The following is a 21,867-nucleotide window of genomic DNA, read 5'->3' as shown; positions in this document are numbered from 1 at the left end:
TTATTTATCGCTAAATAAACGCTTATTGTATGTAAAATATACATAATAAGTTATTTTGTGTATATTTTTACGTAACTTTCGCCATAATATATATCATATACCTATGTATCGCTATATAAACGCTTATTTTATGTAAGATATACATAATAAGTTATTTTGTGTATATTATTACGTAATATTCCCGCCACAATATATATTATATACCTATTTTTCGCTAAAATAAACGCTTATTTTATGTAAAATATACATAATAAGTTATTTTGTGTATATTTTTGCGTAATACTTCCGCCATAATATATTAGATACCTATTTTTCGCTAAAATAAACGCTTATTTTATGTAAAATATACATAATAAGTTATTTTGTGTATATTTTTGCGTAATACTTCCGCCATAATATATTAGATACCTATTTTTCGCTAAAATAAACGCTTCTTTTGTGTAAAGTATACACAATAAGTTATTTTGTGTATATTTTTGCATAAATATATCTCTAGAATAAATAAATACTTGATATTTGTACATAATATTCATTTATTAAATAAAATTGCTACCTACCTACATCAACTATAGGTAATTATTGGGTTGAGTAGAACTGCTTACAGTCGAATCTAGAATCATTTCTCGTTATACTTCACATAATAATTGAATGTTATTGAAGTTTAAAGTCACGTAACACGTTAGTAAGACGTTTAATAATAGGCAAAAAGGAATAAGTTATTTTCCTGCTAACCGCACCCGCTAACTATTATATTGAACCTTATTTCGTGGTAATAAGTAATACCCATTTGTAAATAAGTAGGTATTCTCTTCAACGCCTTTCGAATTGCTTATCCAGTATACGCTAAATATAACGCCCTGCGCCTGCACCGCTTGTATACCTACGTACTCGAAACACTCCGAAGAGGTCGCTCTGGTAGGCTGTAGGTAATTATTATAATAAGTAGGTGTGCCGGCCGCTCGCTGGTACTTAGCTTACCTACTGTATTCGCTCGCGAAACGCGTGTCTCATTAAAGGTCACGCGCTTTCTTATCAGTTTACGAACATTTTAACGTTTTACCGACTTAATAAAATTGATAGTTGTGTATTGTTGTGTTGTAAAAATAATATACAATTATTTATTGTGATTCTAAACGCTACTAACGTTTTAAAAATAGGAACTTGTTTTGATTAGGTAACTTTAATTTTTAACATTCAAAATGAGTAAAAATACCGCTGCTACGTCGTATGATAAAGATGAAACTCAACTACTATTATTGGAATCGAAAAGAGACGCTTTTATTGAGAGAGAGAATGTTTGCGCGCTTACAAAGAATTTATGATACTGCGTCGCAAGTCGATTCTGACCGCACCAAATTATCATCATTATCGATACAGGCGTCTAATATTGATACTTTGCGCAAAGAGTTCGAATTAAATTTAGATCAATATAATTTGGCACTAATGAAATTCGATCCTAAATCTACAATTAGTTACCAATCATGGACTTCGTTTGAAGAAATGTACTGTTTCGTGAAACAAGTGTTAGAGACTTATTCTAATAATAAAAATACGAACTCTGAGAATATTGCTATGCAGTCAATCTCGAATTATCCTAAAATAAAATCTCGCCTACCTCCTATTGAATTAATGGAATTCTCCGGAGATATAAAACAGTGGCCCTTATTTTACCAACAGTTTAAAAACTTAATACATGACAACCCTAATCTTACCGACAATGAAAAAGTATTTTATTTGGTAAGTAAATTGAAAGATAAAGCTTCTTCTGTTTGTGCTGGGTTGCCAACTTGTGCTGAAAATTACCATATTATTTGGAAAGCTTTAATTGAAAAATATGATGACACTCGCTCATTAGCGAGCTCATATTTAAATCAGTTATTAAATTTTAAATCGTTAAATAATAATAGCACCGCTGGTCTTGAATCATTTTTAAACAATTTTAATTCCGCTGTAGACGCAATTAAGCAATTAAAATTAAAAGATTTAACTGATTTTATTTTGTTACATCTCGCACTGCAAAAATTAGATGCAGATACCGTAAAGCTTTTTGAAATAACTTATCGCAAAGAAAAGATGCCCTCTTACGCAAACTTAATTGAATTTGTTAAAGAACAAAGTAAAGTCCTATCTAGGACTAATAATTTTATATCTTCTGATTCTCACGCTGTTAATAAATCACAACCTAAGGGCTCACCTATTTCTAAATTAACTAAAACTTTCGTTACCACTGAAAATAACGAAAAGTCAAATGATATTAGATGCATTCTATGCAAAAATTCACAACATATCCATTTATATAAATGTCCGCACTTTATGAAATTGTCTCCGCACGAAAGATTCGAAGTAGTGAAGAAGAATTCTTACTGTACAAATTGCTTAAGTATTCTCCATAGAAGTTCTTCTTGTTCTTCTTCACGCAACTGTGCCCATTGTAATTTAAGGCATTCTTCTTTATTATGCTTTTCTTACGCTAGTAAATCTAATTGTAGTGTTGTGGTTAATAATTCCACGGCACGAAACGCACCGCACTATAATTCTTCAACGCTAACCGCTATTCAAGCGGAACCTATCGCTAATAAAATCGCTAATGATTACAACCCGCACGCTAATTTGCCAGTCACTAAATCGACTGAGCAAACCGCTAAGTCTGAGCTTACTATTAGCTCGTCCGCTAATGGACACGCTTCTTTATGTTCTATATCGCGCGATTATCGCAATCACCCCGCTACTACCGCTTTATTAGGCACCGCTAAAATTAAAGTACTAGATAAGTACAATCGCTCTCACTTGGTGCGCTGTCTCATTGACCCCGGCTCACAAAGTGATTATATTTCTATGTCTTGCTGCAAGAGACTATCGTTACCTGTTAACACGCAAAGCCGTTTCTTTGAAGTTCAGGGAATCGGTGGAACTTCTCAAAAGATACTTGGGATTTCCGATTTTAAATTCAATTCTCGATTCGATGACACTAAAGAATATCATATACGCCCTCTGGTGGTAGAAGAAATAACTTCTCAGCTACCGAACACACGAGTTGATGTATCCGCTTTAGACCATTTAATTAAAGATATTCCGTTAGCTGATGATAGTTTTTCTGAACCAGGCTGTATAGATATATTAATCGGAGTAAAGCTTTATTGTGATATTCTGCTTTTTAATAAAATCTCAGGTAACGATAGCTCTCCGTCAGCCATAGAGACATCTCTAGGGTATGTTATCCTAGGGCATGCGCCTATTCTTTCGCAATTTTCGCACACTTCTGCCTTTTGCTCTATTTGTCCCGTACCGCTTGATAATCTTTTAGAAAATTTTTGGAAGGTAGAAGAAGTACCGCAACAGAAATTCTTGAGTCCCGAAGAACAAGACTGTAAGAATATTCACGTCAGCATAACTACAGACAACAGCGATGGAAGCTTTGCTGCAGTTAATTCTAGAGTTTCTCCTGAAGAATCCACTTCGCCAGTGTTCTACTTACCTCACAGACCTGTTATTCGGGATGATAAAACCAGTACTTGTGTCAGAATTTTCCTAGATGACTCTACGAAATCTGACTGTGATATATCTTTAAATGATATTCTTCATACAGGCTGCAATTTACAAGCAGGAATCTTTAATATTTTAATAAATGTTCGTCTCTATAAAATCGCATTTTTTGCCGATGGAAGGCAAATGTATTTGTGTATCGAAGTTCACCCTCACCCTCCGCATCGTAAATACCAACGCATTTTATATAGATTCTCTATTGATGACCCGCTAGACACGTTCGAACTCAATCGTGTCACAGTTTCATTGCGCTCCTCTCTCTTCTTAACTCTTCGAGCTCTCCGCGAAGTAGCTAAGCAAGAGAGAGAGAAGTGGCCCGCTGCTGCAATCATCGAAAGGGATGTGTTCATAGATGATCTCGCATCCTCTGCCTCTTCTACTTCAGAGGCAGTAGAGATAGCTGAGCAGCTGATCCACATACTTAAATCCGGTGGATTTGACTTTATTAAATGGACTAGTAATTCCCCCGAATTACTACGTCACATACCTAAAACGCACAGACAATCTGAAGACATACCGCTTGATAATAAAAACGACCACAAGATTTTAGGCTTGCTTTGGTTTCCCGCTCCAGATTATTTAACGTTGTTCGTATCTCAATCCTCGCTAAATTGGACAAAACGCTCTATTCTTTTCGCAACTGCGCAACTCTACGAAGTTTTAGAACTCGTAGGCCCCGTAATTCTTTACGCTAAATTGATTATGAAAGAATTATGGATTTTACAATTGACTTTGGACGAACCTCTCCTCACGCATATTATAGAAATTAAAAAATTAAAAAATGGAACTGCACGTTCACGCGCTATTCAAAAATTAATTAATTTTATTCGTGATAACATTATTCATGTCAGAGCTCGCTTGAGCTATTACTCTTTTGATTTTCTTCGCAAACATCTGATTTTGATGCCTAAAAAAGGACACATAATAAATTTAATAATTGATTATAACCACCGCGAAAATCTCCACGCTGGACCTCAGGTCCTATTGTCTGTAACTAGACTGAAATTTTGGATTTTATCCGCCAAACGCTCTATAAAACAACGTATTCATAAATGCATTAACGGTTATAGATTAAATCCAAAACCTACAATTCCTATTATGGCTGATTTGCCACCTCGCCTCTTAAAGCAAGCTAACGCTTTTAGGCATACCGTAGTAGACTATGCCGGCCCTCTGCACCTAACTTTCATAAGAGGACGAGGGGTTCGCAAACGAAACGCACGTTTATGTGTATTTATACGTTTAGTATTTAAGGCAGTTCACTTCGAACTTGCTCTTGATTTGAGTTTTGCTTCCTTTCTAAACATATATGAAAGAGTTAGCTCCGCTTTGCAACGGCCGTTAGGTCTTATAACTCGCACATTTTCTGGTAGACATGGCTCTACCGGAGTTGCTGAAATAGAAGCGAAAAATGGTTCTTTTATTAGACCAGTGGTAAAGCTTTGTCCTTTGCCTATCCACTAGAATAACTTAAATATAGTTGATTAGTTTTTAAGTATATTTTACGCTCTTAAATATTATTTTCCGCTTAATTTAAAAACTTATATGTAAGTAAAGCTATATTTAAGTATTTTAATTTTATAAATTATATCTCTTTTCTCCTTTCTCTATTATTACATAATGCGAGCTTGACAGCTCACAGGCGGGGGAAATGGTAAGAATTAAAATTCTTAAAGCCAGCTCTCTCCTTCACACTCCTGTACCCATATATTTATATCTCTCCTTCGCACCAATTCGCCTTTCACTTAACTCGAAAACACGATGCGCCAGCGCGGCTAGGCGCAAATCAATCGCAACAAAGACATCGTGCTGGGCGCTCGCTTCTCCGCTCCAAGAACCCGTAATGGCGGACGCCGTGTTGTGTTAAAAACGTGTGTAAACGTGTCGCTAATCGCCTGAACGCCTCAGCTGTGGTCGATTCTCTCGCGAAAAGAAAGTGAAGTGAACAGAAAAGGAATTTACGAAGAACTGTCGCGCATACGTGAGTTATCCTTTACTTTTCCTTTCTTTGTCCTTAGTCCACTGCTTAGAAGCTTCCACTTACAGTCCTGGAGCTATCGAAGATATTATTCATCACGCTTTTGAATCTGACCAGCCTGTAGGCAGGTCAAATAAAATCTGGTAGAGGCACAAGTCGAAGTCAAAGTCAAATGATTTATTCAAAATAGGTAATAAATTACTCTTTTCGATATAGTGGTGATAATTATTACGCAAACTTAAAACTAAAGCTACACTAGCTAAGCTAGCTAAACGCGATTCTCCTATGATGATCCTATGTTGACTCTTGTTTACTTTAACTTTCATTCGTCAATTTATTATCCAGGTTTATTTCCCCCACACTTTTCGTGACGATTTTAATATAACTTTAACAAACAGTTGATTTCGTAGGGCGATTTATCATTCGGCATCATCCCTGTCCTCAATTAGTTAGAAAACATAGAATACCTGTTCCGGTATAAATTATTTTTCAATTATGGCAATAGCGAATCCAGGCTACATTTTCCTTAAAAAAACCGGCCAAGTACGAGTCAGACTCGCAGTCGCACACGTACTATCGTACAAGATATTTTAATAATAATTTAATTTGATAAATTAATATTAATTTGATTAATTAATATTAATTTATCAAATCCCTTATTATAAATGCAAAAGTGTGTTTGTTTGTTGGTTTGTTGATTTGTTGGTTTGTTGGTTTGTCCTTCAATGACGTCGCAACAGTGCAACGGATTGATGTGTTTTTTTGCATGGATATATATGTCGGAGAACAAGGGGATAAGGGAAGGGGCTAAGAAAGAATTTTTGAAAAACAACCCCTACTAAGGGGATAAAATGGAAGTTTGAAATTTGTGTATTCCATGCGGACGAAGTCGCTAGCATAATCTAGTAATATTATAAATCGAAACTACTAACAGGTAAACGGTAGGTAATGAACGGAATAGGAGCGCCTTTGAAACATTAGCCTGTCTAGACAATCATTAATATCTATCAGTTTGTACTTAGGTTACCGAAGAAAGGTTCAATCAAAGATTAAAATCAAAGATAAGATCTTCATCAATATCTCTAATCCATATCTTCACAAAGGTTGTATGTAACCATAGTTAACACATTAATTAGTTAAAAAGGTATATCAGTACCCTTATTATAAATGCGAAAGTGTGTTTGTTGGTTTGTCCTTCAATCACGTCGCAACGGTGCAACGGATTGACGTGATTTGTTGCATGGGTATAGATAAAGACCTAGAGAGTGACATAGGCTACTTTTTATCCCGGAAAATCAAAGAGTTCCCACGGGATTTTTAAAAAAACCTAATTCCACGCGGACGAAGTCGCGGGCATCAGTTAGTAAAGTATATTCTGATAGATTACCCTGCATGCCTGGGAGTTTTCCATAGAATACAAAAGAATATATTTATATTGCATATAAACTTTTACAAGTGCTTTTGAATCGTCAAATAATTTACCACTGGTTCGGAATGCCGTAATGTCCTCAAAGGTGTGTGAAGTTTGCCAATCCGCACTTGGCTAGCGTGGTGGACTATGGCCGAACTCTCATGACCTCTCATTCTGAGAGGAGATCCGTTCTTAGTAGTGAGCCGGCGATGGGATTATCACGGTGGTGTGCCCACTACATTACAACATGGGGTTATTCTAGGGACGGACCAACAAATTCCTGAAAGGCCGACAACGCATTGGCAGTTCCTCTGGTGTTGCAAATGTTCATGGGCGGCGGTAATCACTTAACATCAGGTGACCCACCTGCTCGTTTACTCGCTATCTCTATCAAAAAAAGAAAAGATGATGATGAAATATCAAATCTTATTCTCTTAGTCGAGTTGTATGCGGAAGGATCTGGGAACCCACTGCATTATTATTTCAAGAGAACTCTACAATCATGTGATTAATGGAAAAGGGTCATGACCCTCAATAATGAGGAATGCGACTATAAAGAAGAAGAAGGATAGATACCAAATTACATCGAAACTAAAGCAAATTCATAGTCTTAAGCACCAAATTTCCATATTAATACCGCAATCTAATACCATTTAGCGTTAATCAGGGAAGGTAACGTGCGCCTCTTAGACATTAGAGCGTCTAGACGTGCATCGATTACTGCAGACTTAATGAAAACATACTGTAGGTATAAAGAACACGTTAAAACCACCTTTCTAGTGCACGAGGCGAAATATTTTCTTCTGAGAGGTCCCAAGCTCGACTTACGGCGTTTGTACACTCATCCGTGATTTTACGGATCCGTGGAAAAATACGAATCGAATGTAAGTATTTGTATGACGGCCACTTCGAAGAATCACGGATACGAACCGAATACGGATGAGTACACAAACGCCCTTATGGTTGGATCCATTAATTGATAAGATAACATGCTTTTTGTCAGTATAATGGATCCAATAGGGCCGTAGATACCGTAGGGTTTTTGGAATTTGGACCTGGAAACCATTAGTTAAACTTACCACTTAGAAACACTAAGTTCTCACTATGCAGGCCGCATTCGATAGCATTTTCCAAAAATTCCGATTTTCAAAACTTCTCACTCCAGCTAAGCCAAGACGGGTAACGTTAGCCAGTTAGTAAGTAGAATCCGCGATAGCTTGAGATGGCAAGCGTATTGCAAATGAAAATGTTTTGAATTTTACATTTCCTGACCAAATCATGGACAAATTTAGTAGAAATTCTAGTAAAATGTTAAAACAAAGAAAAATATCAGTGCAGCGTGCCAGGCATGGCCGGCGCATTTATGTAGAAATTCCTTTGCTCTTTAATGCTCGGTAATTATGGCAATTATTCAGCAAAAGCCGCCGCATCAATTTGTTTAGCGCAAGCCTTTGTGAAAAACAATTAGAAAAGTATTGCGACGCGCTCCATCAATCTTCTAGTTTATACGGCCTTCGCTTGTTCATGTACTGAGTATTTTATTTTATAAAAGCCTTAATAGCTCAATGGATTACTTTGACTGGTATAGAATTAGATCTAACGCAAACGACCGCTTTTTGTCGGACACCGACTTCCAGAAAATGACTTAGGCAAGGAACCAAAAGCTGAATTTGCTATACTTAGCAAATTAAGTTTTTGGTTCCTTGTGTATCACGGACTTCCACAAAGTAACGCCTGCTTCTATACAACAATGGCTTAGGCTCTTTTGTGCATCCGATCCGAACGATCCGTGTATGAGTATGCGCTCTAGATCTAAAACCGAGAGAAAGAATCTCTGATCCGATGCATCGAATTAACCACAATAGTACTTGTATGAACTCTTGCCCACTGAATCGGATCGGAATCAGAGCTGCTACGCGGGCGGGTGGTGACGGCAACATTCATCAAAACTTCGCAGTGTAAAATCGGCATCCGGATTTGATCCGAGTTTTTAGACCCAAATTTTCTTGTATTCGGATCGAATCCGTATGTAAAGAATCTCAGTATCCAACGATATTATGTGACGACTTAACACAAACTTTCATCTGTGTGTTTCAGCGTGTGTTTACTCGTTTGTTATAATCTTTCTTTCTGTTAAAAATCGGATTGGTCGTCGAGTCATACCTACTCTGATATTCGTAAGTCTGTTTTATTTACAACTGCGTTAAAATATGCGCCATGATCTATTTTGCCGGCTTTAGTTGGATCGAATATATTTTATCGGTTGTCTGCGATTAGCATTAAATAGCTCAATGTTTGAGTGGTAAAGAATAAAATAAGTTTAATGAATATAAATGCTAGCATGAGTTTTGTACAACAAAGAATACTTCAACGACTTTTCTTTCTTTCATTAGGTCCACCTTTTGAAGGGTTGTTTTGTGAAATCTTTTTAATAGAAAAGTGGTACTTATAAGTAATGACGGACTTACATTAGAATCGTAGAGGCAGACTTGAACTATTATCTTCAACCGAAATATAAGTCATGTTTAAAACCACTAAAATATATACCTACTTAATTAAAAACCGCTGTTCTTAGACATATGAAATTTGGAGGGTGTGTTTTTTGTAATGAGTAGGTAGGTACCCACTAAAAAAAGATTTTTTGAAATTTCACCCCTAAGTGGGTGAAATGGGGGTTTGTTATTTATGAAGTCCACGCGGACGAAGTCGCGAGCATAAGCCAGTTGTGTAATATTTGGTCAGTCATCAACATAAGAACCAAAGCCAATTAATTGAAAATATAAAAAAAACAATGGAAACCGTACAAATTCACCACATTATTATTTAACTAAAATAACCACTATCTGCTAATATTTGTTTTATCTCGAAAATACGGAACGCAGAGGTCATTTATAACAAGTTTTTCGAGAAAGCTTTTAGCAAACCCAATTAGTGGAAAATGGGGCCTTTTGCTGGTGCTTGAGATTAGAAAAAGGACAATTTATTTTTCTCTCTCACTCTCTCTCTCTCTCTTATATTTGTTCTTTATTGCTTTTTCGTGAAAGCAACGAAAGCCCTGTAGGGATTGCGAAACTAACGATTGCTTGTTACACAATGGTTTTTTGAAAAAGCAAGCGATTTTCCAAGAGTCTTAGTGCCCTTCCTGGCGCAGCGGTGAGCGCTTTTAAGTGGGAGATCCTAGGTTCGATTTCCGGTAGTGGCAATTTGGGAATTTATAATTCTAAATTGTCTCTAGTCTGGCCTGCCAGGCTTTGGCCGTGCCTAGGTACCACCGTACCGGCAAAGCCGTGCCACCAAGCGATTTAGCGTTCCGGTACGATGCCGAGTAGAAACCAAACCTATGGGTTTAGCAAAAACTGCCATGCTCCTTCCAGGTTAACCCGCTTCCTTCTTAGACTGCATCATCACTTACCACTACGTGAGATTGCAGTCAAGGGCTAACTTGTATCGGAATAAATAAATGAAAAAGAATCCTAAGAACATTGCATTCCTTCTTTGGGCAGCCGTTTAGACTCTAACCTCACCAGCAACATAAAATTTTGTTTTAGATTAGATCCATAGGTTTTTTTTTAATTTACAGACTAGCGTTGGCTGCAATCAGACCTGGTGGCAAGTGATGATGCAGCCTAAGATGGAGCGCGCTTGCCTGTAAGATGCCTATTCACTCTTGACTTGAAGGGGAATAGGGGATATTATAATTGGAGGGGAAAATTGATCCTGGAAGGGTGTTCCAAATCTTAGCGGTTAAATTAGAAATGAGGAGGCAAATCGCTTGGTACGTATCCGTTGAATTCCGACTACGTACGGGTGCAGACCTTGGCGATGCCTTGCGGTACGATAGTAGAAAGGTGAACCAGGTCGAAAAGCTCTTCGGCACACTCTCCGAATTATATCCTATGAAATACCGATAGACAGGCAACTTTGAATACATAGCATTTGTTACGTAACCTTAGTAGGCAATAGATATCACTTTCATAGTGACAAAGTGCTTTATATTGCCACTTTCCCGTAAATAATACCAATTATTATAACATCCGTTGTACTCGGAACATGCGGGTTTAACACAAATTCTTCATGGAAATTATAACTATTCTAATGTCTAGTTCATTTAGTGTGAATGGGGACACTTTTATCATACTTATTAGTACCCTGTTTTCGAAGTAGTTCTTTTTATATTTTCTGCTAGTTTCTGGTTCCCATGTAAACATTTCTTTTTTCAGGAAACACTCGTATAGACCACAATGGTTTTCGGCAGCTATTTTCCTGCCTTTAATGCACAATGCCTAAGACAGTAGTTAGAAAATATGGAAACAGTATTTGAAATGATCAACAAAGTTCGTTTAAATTTTAGCACCTCCCGTATCGCAGGTCATAGGTATAAAAATATAATAAACATGGCCCTACACGCGAAGCCTTTAAAAATTCTAATAAAATTTAATATTGCAGCAGTCATTTGACACGGCTAGCCTGCGGCGCGCTGCCGTGACCGCGCATGGAAACCACATTTTTATTTCACTTCACTTTTTATTCACTTCATTTTTATTTCACTTCACTTTTATGCCCATTGTTCAGAATGCATCAAAGCGAACGCATGATTTACTGACCCATAAATCAACTTTCATTCATAAATCACATTTTGTTCCCAATTTATTTTAGAAAGAAAATTTATAAGGCGAATATCAAAATACGGGTATAGCGTATAGTTTTCGGTTAAAATACTTTTTGGTATTCATGACGTACTACCAAGAGAGCTGGTGGAAAAACTTGGAAAGTTTTAGCACATCTTTGTATGTTTGAGTTACTCAAAATCGGTAGCAAACGGTCCCGGTATTAAAAGCAACAAAGTCCTGAGGGCTCTCCATAGTTAGCGACCATGACGTCTCGGATCCATAATATGGAATTACTGCGGCAATACGCACTGTTCCCTTTTGAGAGCCTTTGGTCTTCAAGCACTGAGGAATTTTGGACGAGAAGATATCTCGAAGCTTCCCGTGTGGCCTTCAGCTGTGGCCCAGCCAGAGTTGAATTCGGCGAAAACTTACTGTTAGACTAATAGTAAATATGCTCTATTTAAGGAACTTGCTCTAGTTTACTCGGCGCTGAGAATTTTAATAAGTATCTATCCCTCTTTCGCCTTTTGTAATAGGTATAGGTAGAATCTACTTACGTAATTTCTATCTGCGAATATAATCATTGAAATTAATAGAGATAATCTATATAATATATAAAAGGAAAAGGTGACTGACTGACTGACTGACTGACTGACTGACTGACTGACTGATCTATCAACGCACAGCCCAAACTACTGGGCGGATCGGGCTGAAATTTGGCATGTAGATAGCTATTATGACGTAGGCATCCGCTAAGAAAGGGGTTTCAAATTTGTGCAGTCCACGCGGACGAAGTCGCGAGCATAAGCTAGTTATATTATATATTAAGTAGCCACGACGTAGTTTTAAGACAAAAGTACTACGGAATAACATCCGAATAATTTTTCATCATCATCATCATCATCACGAGCAACCCATCGCCAGTTCACTACAGAGCATGGGTCTCCTCTGAGTGAGTAAGGTTTTGTCCATAGTCTACCATGCTTGCCAAGTGCGGATTGGCAGATTTCACACACCTTTGAGAACTTTATGGAGATCTCTCAGGCATGCAGGTTTTCTCACGATATTTTCCTTCACCATAAAAACAAGTGCTATTTAATTACCTAAAACGCACATAACTCCGAAAAGTTAGAGTTGCGTGCGCAGGATCGAACTCTCGATTTCGTCGACGTCCTAACCATTAGGCTATCACAGCTTCATTTTTAATGAATCACAATAAAATAGCAACAAAAACCGTATGCTTTCTACACAGCTATGTTACTAAAGCAGTTGTCTATAATATAACATAAAGAAAATGTTTCTGTAGCCTCGAACCGAGCTCGCAATTCCGCGTTAATTGGTCTCTTTCACGACGCCGCCGCGAAGCATTGACTACTAAGTATTTCGTATTGCCATTAAATATCAAATAGAAATCATTTTGTCGCCCTGAAAGTATTTTATGGAGAAATATATTTATTACTAGCGACCCGCCCCGGTTTCGCACGGTTAGCTTACTACAATTTACGTGGGGATTGTTTTTCAAATATAGCCTATGTCACTCAGGAATAATGTAGCTTTCTACTGGTGAAAGAATTTTCCAAATCGGTTCAGTAGTTCCAGAGATTACTTCCTACAAACAAACTTAAAAAATTTACCTCGTTATAATATTAGTAAGTACCTATAGATTTAGAAATATACATTTGTTTCTAAACTCCACTGAACTATATTAAAATTTAAAGTACGTCTGCAGAAAGTACCCTATAGGTTTTGATTCCCTTGACGAGTCTTGACAGACAGACAGACATCAAAGTGAACTATGTAAGGGTTCCTTTTTTTTCTCTGAAGATGCAGAACCCAAAAATAAGCCACTTTCGACATTTGCTTAAAAAGTAATATAATGTTATAATATCGGCAGACATGAAATGATTATAAACTTTGGCAAAGTTGATCGACAATCCGTTTAATATCACAAAATCGGAATACATTTCAACAGTTGCCAATCACGGGCGTCGATTTCGTCAAACTTTCCGAGCGCTAAGTTACACGTTAACTGCATTTAAACTAGCAAATTGGCTTCCTAACTAGATTGCACGTTTGATTGTACGACTACCTATCTAGTGTCTAGGGGATACAAATAGCTTTTTGGTACATAATCGAATCCATGTTCTTTAGGAATTCGATATATGTACCTATGTCCAATACTTACTCCGTACCTCATTGATCTATGGGTCACTATATCCTTCGGAAGGGTTTTGGAAAGCTAACTGACAGACTGGCACACTTTCTCATTTTTAATAATATTAATATGGAGTAACTCTGAACATGGAACTCTGAACTCAGAAATTTCGACCGTTCGCGTCTTTTATGAAATATGTATTGGTAACGCCAACGCATATTAAATCCTACATTAATTTAAAGCCATTGTACACAAATATTTTCATATCCCCAGCCCAAAACAAATGATCGATGCATCGAGTGAATCCAACGATTATGGGGCCATGTGTGCATGCCCGCGAATAATTCGACGATACCGACGAATAAATTAATAATTTAAAGCCTATGGTCAAACTGACGACGCGTTCCAGCGCAAAATTCTGTTTTTTGCAGGATCGGTTTTCGCAGGATCCCGTTTAGTGGGGCGTCTTTTAGCGTTTAAATACGAGCATCCTATTTGTGGCATCCAGCAATAAGCCGATCTAGTTGAATTTTGCTATTCGGTTTGGTTACCGCACTCTAGTCCTACAAAAAGCAGGGTCCAGTCGTAGTGACTTATAAAATTACTATATATTTCATTATAAAATGTTTTACATCAGCGTCCTGTGTACAGCTTTTAGCTTTTATATACCGTGAAAAACAGGATAGATATATACTACTGCGTGTAACTACGTCACACAATGTTGCGGGAACCAGTAAATAGCTGTTTGAATTTCGTGCGGGATGCGAAATACGAATAGCGAATGCGATTATTCGAGCCTATTTGAATACGTTCAAGTCGTACTACTATGTAATTAATATAGTTAGATTCAAGAAAACAGAACTCTGTCCTTGAACTTGCGCAGTGGGTGATTTATCGACCTATTTGGTGGTATGTATAATCATCAACGCCAGTCTGTGGACCTCCATTGTTGCACATAGGCCTTTCCTAATGAGCGCTACCACACCCGGTCCTCTTGAGTCTTGACCATCAAGGTTCATTATTTAACTACAAAAACTTCAAAAAATCAGTTACTGCATTTTAGGGTTTGCCCGGCAGAATTGCCTCCCGCATTCGGAATTCGCGTCTGTTTGACTGAGGCTTAAATTAATGATTTAAAGCCTACGAGAGCGTATTCGTGTATTGGACATTCGCATTGGTCCTTTTAATTACACATCGATGCGTTTTGTCTTTCACTGAAATGCGTTTCACAGCGATTCATAGCTGGTGATTATCGGTAGCCGTATTTTGCGATTCAGAAATATCATATTCATATCAGTTCTAAGAAAATATGATGCTGATGAAATCATATTATAAATGCGAAAGTGTGTTTGTGTGTTGGTTTGTCCTTCAATTCCGTCGCAACTGATCGATGGGATTTTTTGCATGGTTATACTGACGGAACGGACGGAAAGTAAAAGACTCAAATCCATGCGGACGAAGTCGCGGGTATAAGCTGGTGATTCATGATTGCAATGATTATATTATGTATTATCCATTAATGTTATAGATAAAGAGTTTCGACTTCCTTTCTTATAGTGGAGATTTCTAATTTTATTTTATTTTATTTTATTTAATAGACAAAACCTCCATGCAAAATCGCAAGTTTTTAGTTTAAACTAGCTTATGCTCGCGAATTCGTCAGCGTGGACTACACAAATTTCAAACCCCTATTTCACCCCCTTAGGGGTTGAATTTTAAAAATCCTTTTTAGCAGATGCCTACGTCGTAATGGCTATCTGCATGCAAAATTTCAGCCCGATCCGTCCTGTAGTTTGAGCTGTGCGTTGATAGATCAGTCAGTCAGTCAGTCAGTCACCTTGTTCTTTTATATATTTAGATTATATACTGTACCTTGTCATATCAGCCATTAAGTTTACATCTATTACATAATTTATAATGCGTAAACATGACTTTTCATGCGCCATTTTATCTTTATGTGTCATATTTCATGTTAAAAGTACGATTTTAGTCCTTATTTTAAAGTTGAACCGTACTTTTGACATGACAGTTGACCCATAGAGTTTAAAACGGTGCGTTTGAAGCATTGACTTATAAATTACTTCGTATGGACAGGGTTATTGAACAAACAAAATTGCACCGACTCAGTGATGATACAGCACCAATGCAACTTCAGTGACGTCTGCATTTCAAACGGGTCGTTCATTACTATCTAAGAAGTGGCGCTGATTTATTTGGTTCCAAAACCGTGAAAAATTTTGTTCGCTTGGGCATATCTTGTCATTTATATCGATGGTTCGAAGTCATGTCGAGCTCGTAGTTTTAAGCTTACCTAGTTTTAATTTTTTCAATTTGTAACATTTGGTTTGTATGTTTTGCTTTTTTTTTTGTCTTTTCTTGTTTTGTGAGCTGAATAAACTTTTATTTATTTATTTTATTTATTTTGTACGGACGATATAGATTCGTTTTGGCGTGTGGAAGTGCCTACCAAAGACCTATGTCCAGCTGTGGACGTCTATCGGTTGATGACGACGATGAGAAACCTAGGCTGGTATAATCTATAGTCCAAATAGATTTTATTTGGTTTGATAAACAGCGAAATAAATGATAACTTTCTATGTTTATTACACCAATAATATTTTAGTTTTACGGATGTCAACAGCCACAAATCACACGGTATCGCACGACAACCGCACGTCCCGTCACCGATTTATGAAATCCATGGTGTGTGACGGGACATAAAACTGAAACGATTGCCATTGATTTTATAGCTTTTATATAGCCATGAAATTCTAGCAAGTAGCTTCATTGTCTTTCCGTTTGAAATCCATACTAATATTATAAATGCGAAAGTCTGAAAGTTATGTCTGTCTGTCTATTTGCTAGCTTTTCACGGACCAACAGTTCCACCAATTTTGATGAAATTTGGTACAGACTTAGTTTACATCCGGGGGAAGAACATAGATAAATTTTATCCCGGAAAATTAAAGAGTTCCTACAGGATTTTTATAAAACTTTAAGTTCTTAACTTTTTTCTCATGATTTAGAATATTCACCAGTTTTATAAGAGAAAACTAAATAGGTATTGTTTAACGACCTACAGGCATTCTTTTTATATTCAAGCAAGCCTGAAACCCACAAATCTCATCTTACTGGGAGGCATGTCAGAACCGAGAGGCACTTGGGGTAAGATTAATGCGCCATTAAGGCGGCAGAATAAATATTTGATATACACCAACCGCACCCATCTCCCCCTAAATGCTACTGACAATGGTATGCATTAGAATTTCTATTAGAAAACACAGACGATACAATAAAAAAAAAACAAAAATAATAATAAATAAAAATATTTTTACTAGATGATGCCCACGGGCCACGACTTCGTCCGCGTGGATTAAGGTTTCTTAAAAATCCCGTGGGAACTCTTTAATTTTCAGTGATAAAAAGCCTATGTTCTTCCCCGGGATTAAGCTACCTGTGTACCAAATTTCATTAAAATCGGTTGAACCGTTGGGCCGTGAAGGCTAGCAGACAGACAGACAGACGTACACTCTTTCACATTTATAATATTAGTATGGATTCAATTAAAATTTTACAAGTATTTTTGAATCGTCAGAGGCATCTGGTTCAGAATGCCTTTCCTACCGAGAAGAACCAGCAAGAAAAAAGTACAGGTTAATAATCTAACCGCTTGTTAGTGGCAGTTTATGTTATAGCTAGGTACATGCAAAATCTTAAGTTTTTAATTTAAGCTGTATGTGTCTGTAATGTCAGTCAGGTAGTTTACTCAAATCACTACCCATATTATAATAATGCGAATCACACCGCTACGAAGCAACGGATAGGTGTGATTTTTTGCATGGATATAGTTAAAGACCTAAAGAGTGACTTTTCATCCCGGAAAATCGAAGAGTTAAAAACCTAAATCCATGTGGATAAAGTCGTGGGCATCATCAATATACCTGTATTGTAAAAGGATAAACAGCCTAACTGACATTTAGACATATCAACTTAACACTCGGTCTATAAACTTGAAGCATTTCACACTAAGAAAGCATTTTCATAAAGTCCACCAACCAAAACCGGGGTAGATCAAATTAGAAAATAGTAGTTAATTAACGAGAGGCTCCTTTTATTTGACGAGACAAAATTTAAAATAAACTTGTTTATTTCTTGACGACAAAGTTAAAAATGCAAATGTCAGATATGCTCGTAATAATATTATCTGTGTTGGTACAAGGACGCGGGTATATTCTTTTCTGTATTTAAATCAGTTAAGCCGACTTTCGTGAGCCGTAGTGATGTGCCCGCACGTAACAAGTTGAGTGTTTTAACCGGAGATGTTTTCAACTCATTTAATCCGTGCTTAGTTCGATTTTCTGTAACTCGATTCAACTCTGCTCTGAAACTTTTCTACATTGTTCTACGTACAAGCTGAGTAATCATGTTAAACGTCAGTTATGTCTATTTAACTTTTGCCTGCAATCCATATGGTAGGTATACTTTTATAATATTGAATCAAAAGCAGTAGGTACTTAGCACTTGTACATACAAAACTTTCATAAACAATCAGGAGTTTTATTTTGAACGCTTATGCTCGCGACTTCGTCCGTGTGGACTGCGTAAATTTCAAACCCCTATTTTATTCCCTTAGGGGTTGAATTTCCAAGTTAGTCATTCAGTCAGCTTTTCCTTTTTCATATATACTACAACAAATAATTATATTTTGTTTTTGTAGTTATGATCAGTTTTTACTGTATTATTATATAAGATAAGAAAATATTCTTCTTTTAGTGGAAATTTTAATATTTTACATGTAGAAATTTTGGATAGTTTTTTATATCTACCTACTGGGTAATTTAAGGCTGAGATCTATAGAGCGCACTTTGACTTTGCCTAGACTTAAGATTGAGTTGAATCGAGACAGATTTATGTGAGCGATATAGCTCTGTCTCGTTTAAACTCTGTCTTAAGTCTAAGCTAAGTCAGAGTGCGCTCTATAGATCTTTGTGATCAAAACAGCAAAGCGTCATAAAATTTCTTCCTACAGGGACTACGTTGATAATATTTAGAAAACTACTCTAAGAATATGTACAGTCAAATGCGAAAACTCGTTTTGCACCTTAATGATCGAATTCGCGTGTACACACATCTGACTATTTGTGTGGCGAGTTTATAGAAAAAGGTCATAAGTAGGTACGACTGGTTTTTGATGCAACAGTTTTGCGGAATTGCTACTCGAATTCTGAGGCCGATCGTACCTTATACCTAATTCAAATGCTTTGTGATTCCTAATAATAGTATTTTTTTATTTTATAAAAAATTAATCATTTGCGTCGAATTTAATAATATCAAATTTCTCGATTAATTCAGACTACAATTCAAAACACTCAACTCAATGAAATCTCAAATGTTCATCCCTCAACATCACTAGGCCGGGTTTTGGCGCCATCTACATGCAAATTGTCTCGGAAAGTTCGCAGCGATATTTGGGAGGGAATGACATTTGATGTGGCTGCGTGGCACTGTGATATTTTCTCATGACCTTATATGAATTTACACAGTGTATGTTTACCAAAAGGCATTCTAAATCCCCTCCTCCTCTTATAAATCTCGATAGCTCAACGGTTATAGGAGCGGGCTGAAATCCGAAAGGTCACCGGTTCAAACCCCACCCGTTGCATTTTTGTTGTACCTACTCCTAGCACAGGCTGTAAGCTTAGTTAAAGGGGAAAGGGGAATGTTCGACATGATTAAAATGGTTAACATTCTTTAAAAAAAAACGTTTTCTTTCAGTGAAACAAAAAAACCGGGCTAATGCGAGTCGGGCTCGCACACTGGGTTCCGTACCATCGTACAAGATATATCTAACACTACTTTTTAAGTAGAACACTGCAAGTTAATTTCGTGAACACATTTATTTTTGTGATGTTACCTCAAATTCGCGGTTTTCGGATTTTTTCCTTTTACTTGTGCTATAAGGACTATCTACCTGCCAAATTTCATGATTCTGGGTTAACGGGAAGTAACCTATAGGTTTTGTTGACAGACACGACAGACAGACAACAAAGTGATCCTGAGTCCCTTTTTTCCTTTTGAGGAACTTTAAAAAGGGACTATTAAAGTATCTAAATATATAAAAGGAAAAGATGACTGACTGATCTATCAACGCACAGCTCAATCTACTGGACGGATCGGACTGAAATTTGGCATGCAGATAGCTATTATGATCCAATAAGAAAGGATTTTTGAAAATTCAATCCCTAAAGGGGTAAAACAGGGGTTTGAAATTTGTGTAGTCCACGCGGACGAAGTTACGAGCATAAGCTAGTTCTGGGTTATAATGTCGGTGACAACTTGTAACTCAAACTTAGACACGCCGCGCCGTGCGTTCACGCGACATTTGGTGTTTACGTCAAAAACAGAAGCAAACACCACTAAAAGCCGGACAAACATCCGCCGCGCGGCTCGCCCCAACCTCCCCTTATTTATTTTTAATGCACCTTCTTAGATTTATACTCAAATCTGTGCTGTCACAAACAGAAACGGCAAATAATTACGAGTGTTTCTCGTTTTGAACGTCGCTTTTTATGTTTCTGATCAATTTTCGGGAATTTGATGTTGATTGGATGTCGAGAATTTTGATCCTATAGGGATCCGAAGGATCCATGGCGACTTTCATGTCAGAACCATTCTTTTGCTTTTGATGGTTGACTTCTCAAATTCGCAAAATGTTTTATTTTGCACTAGATGATGCCCGCGACTTCGTCCGCGTGGATTTAGGTTTTTCAAAAATCCCGTGGGAACTCTTTAATTTTCCGGGATAGAAAGTATTCTTATGTCCTTCCCCGGAATGTAAGCTAACTCTATACTAAATTTGTTAGGCCGCAAAAATAGCTAGCAGACAGACAGTCTCACTTTCGCATTTATAATATTAGTATGGATAAAGGTGGTACGAATATTTTAGCATGGATAGTGGCCTATGGAGAGTGATGATCATCATCATCATCATCTGTTAATGACTTAAGTGGTAATCTAATGTTAAAACTTTATTTTCTTCAAAAGAAAGGCGTTTCTTAGTACTCATGGACGGTGTATTACGAATAATGAGCAAGTTAAGCAGCTTAATTGTGTAAACAGCCCCTATTGTGTGACGTAATGAGCTTAACATGCTAAGTAGAGGGAATTATGATCAGACAGGACGTATTGATATTAAGTATGTACTTATAAGAAGTTTATAGAAGCACCCATACCTATACCTACCTTGTTTTAATTTATTATTATCATATTACTTTACCGCCGTACTCAGAGGTCGCTAATCGTTACTTAAAATTGAGTTAAAACGAGACAGATTTATGTGAAAGATATAGCTTTGTCTCGTTTTAACTAAACTTAACTAACGATTAAGTGACTCTGAGTACGGCTGTTAGCCACTGCCTGAGTGAACTAGAGTGAGGGAAGTGAGGGAACTTTCGGTTTGATCCTGATTAGACGATATGTAAAGTATTAGGCTACGGTGACGTAAAAACAAAGAAAAATAGGGCTACTTTATGACTACCTGTGTCAATTAATGCACTAACATTTGACGCCTGCCAGTGACGTGGAAGCCTCGAAGTTTTGTTAGAAGTTCCCTAACTGTCGTGAACTGGTGCCACTGCCCTCATGACATATATTTTAGAAAAGCCAAACCATCGTACATAAGTCTTAAGAACACGTACTTTTAATATTTTTAATTTTCATGGCGACCATTTTGATTTTTTTATAATTTTGCTGTTATAGCGGCAATTGAAATAGGTACACATTCTGTGAAAATGTAAACTCTCTACCTATTACGGTTCATGAAGTACAGCTCCCTGACAGACGGATGGACGGACGGACTGACTGACAGTGGATGCTTAGGCGTGACTTAGGGTTCCGTTGGCTGCCTTTCGGGAAAAGCTTTACGCACTTTCCGAGGCACAAGGATATAACCACCGCCAACTTTTTCTCTCAACAAAATTCTTAACAGAAATACCAAATTAGCATTTCGGGCATCAGTTTTTAAGTACATAATAATAATAATATACTTGTACACTACATACATTGCTTACCAATTGAGAAAGGTAAGTGTAAAGTGTAATACTCGCCTACTGCCCTTAATACTATAAGACGTTTAGTATGATATTGATCCTGTTATAGTGGACTTATGAGT

At 37.1% G+C, this 21,867-nt stretch overlaps 1 protein-coding gene across 6 annotated transcripts in view; it reads left to right on the top strand.

The window, feature by feature from the left end:
* The window catches only part of LOC117996763 (uncharacterized), a 441,299-nt gene that overhangs the window by 277,615 nt on the left and 141,817 nt on the right, over window positions 1–21,867 (top strand). Inside the window, exon 1 of one of the 6 annotated variants that reach the window (XM_069509396.1) lies at window positions 378–5,524. The exons of the other annotated variants lie outside the window; for them this stretch is intronic. The gene's annotated coding sequence lies outside the window, so the exon portion shown is untranslated. Of the gene's footprint in view, window positions 1–377; window positions 5,525–21,867 lie in introns of those variants that run through there. 6 annotated transcript variants of the gene reach the window in all.

Source organism: Maniola hyperantus, chromosome 3 (assembly GCF_902806685.2).
Source record: "Maniola hyperantus chromosome 3, iAphHyp1.2, whole genome shotgun sequence".
Lineage (NCBI taxonomy): Eukaryota > Metazoa > Arthropoda > Insecta > Lepidoptera > Nymphalidae > Maniola > Maniola hyperantus.
The sequence above is the reverse complement of the archived record's forward strand: the minus strand, read 5'-3'. Positions and strand labels throughout refer to the sequence as shown.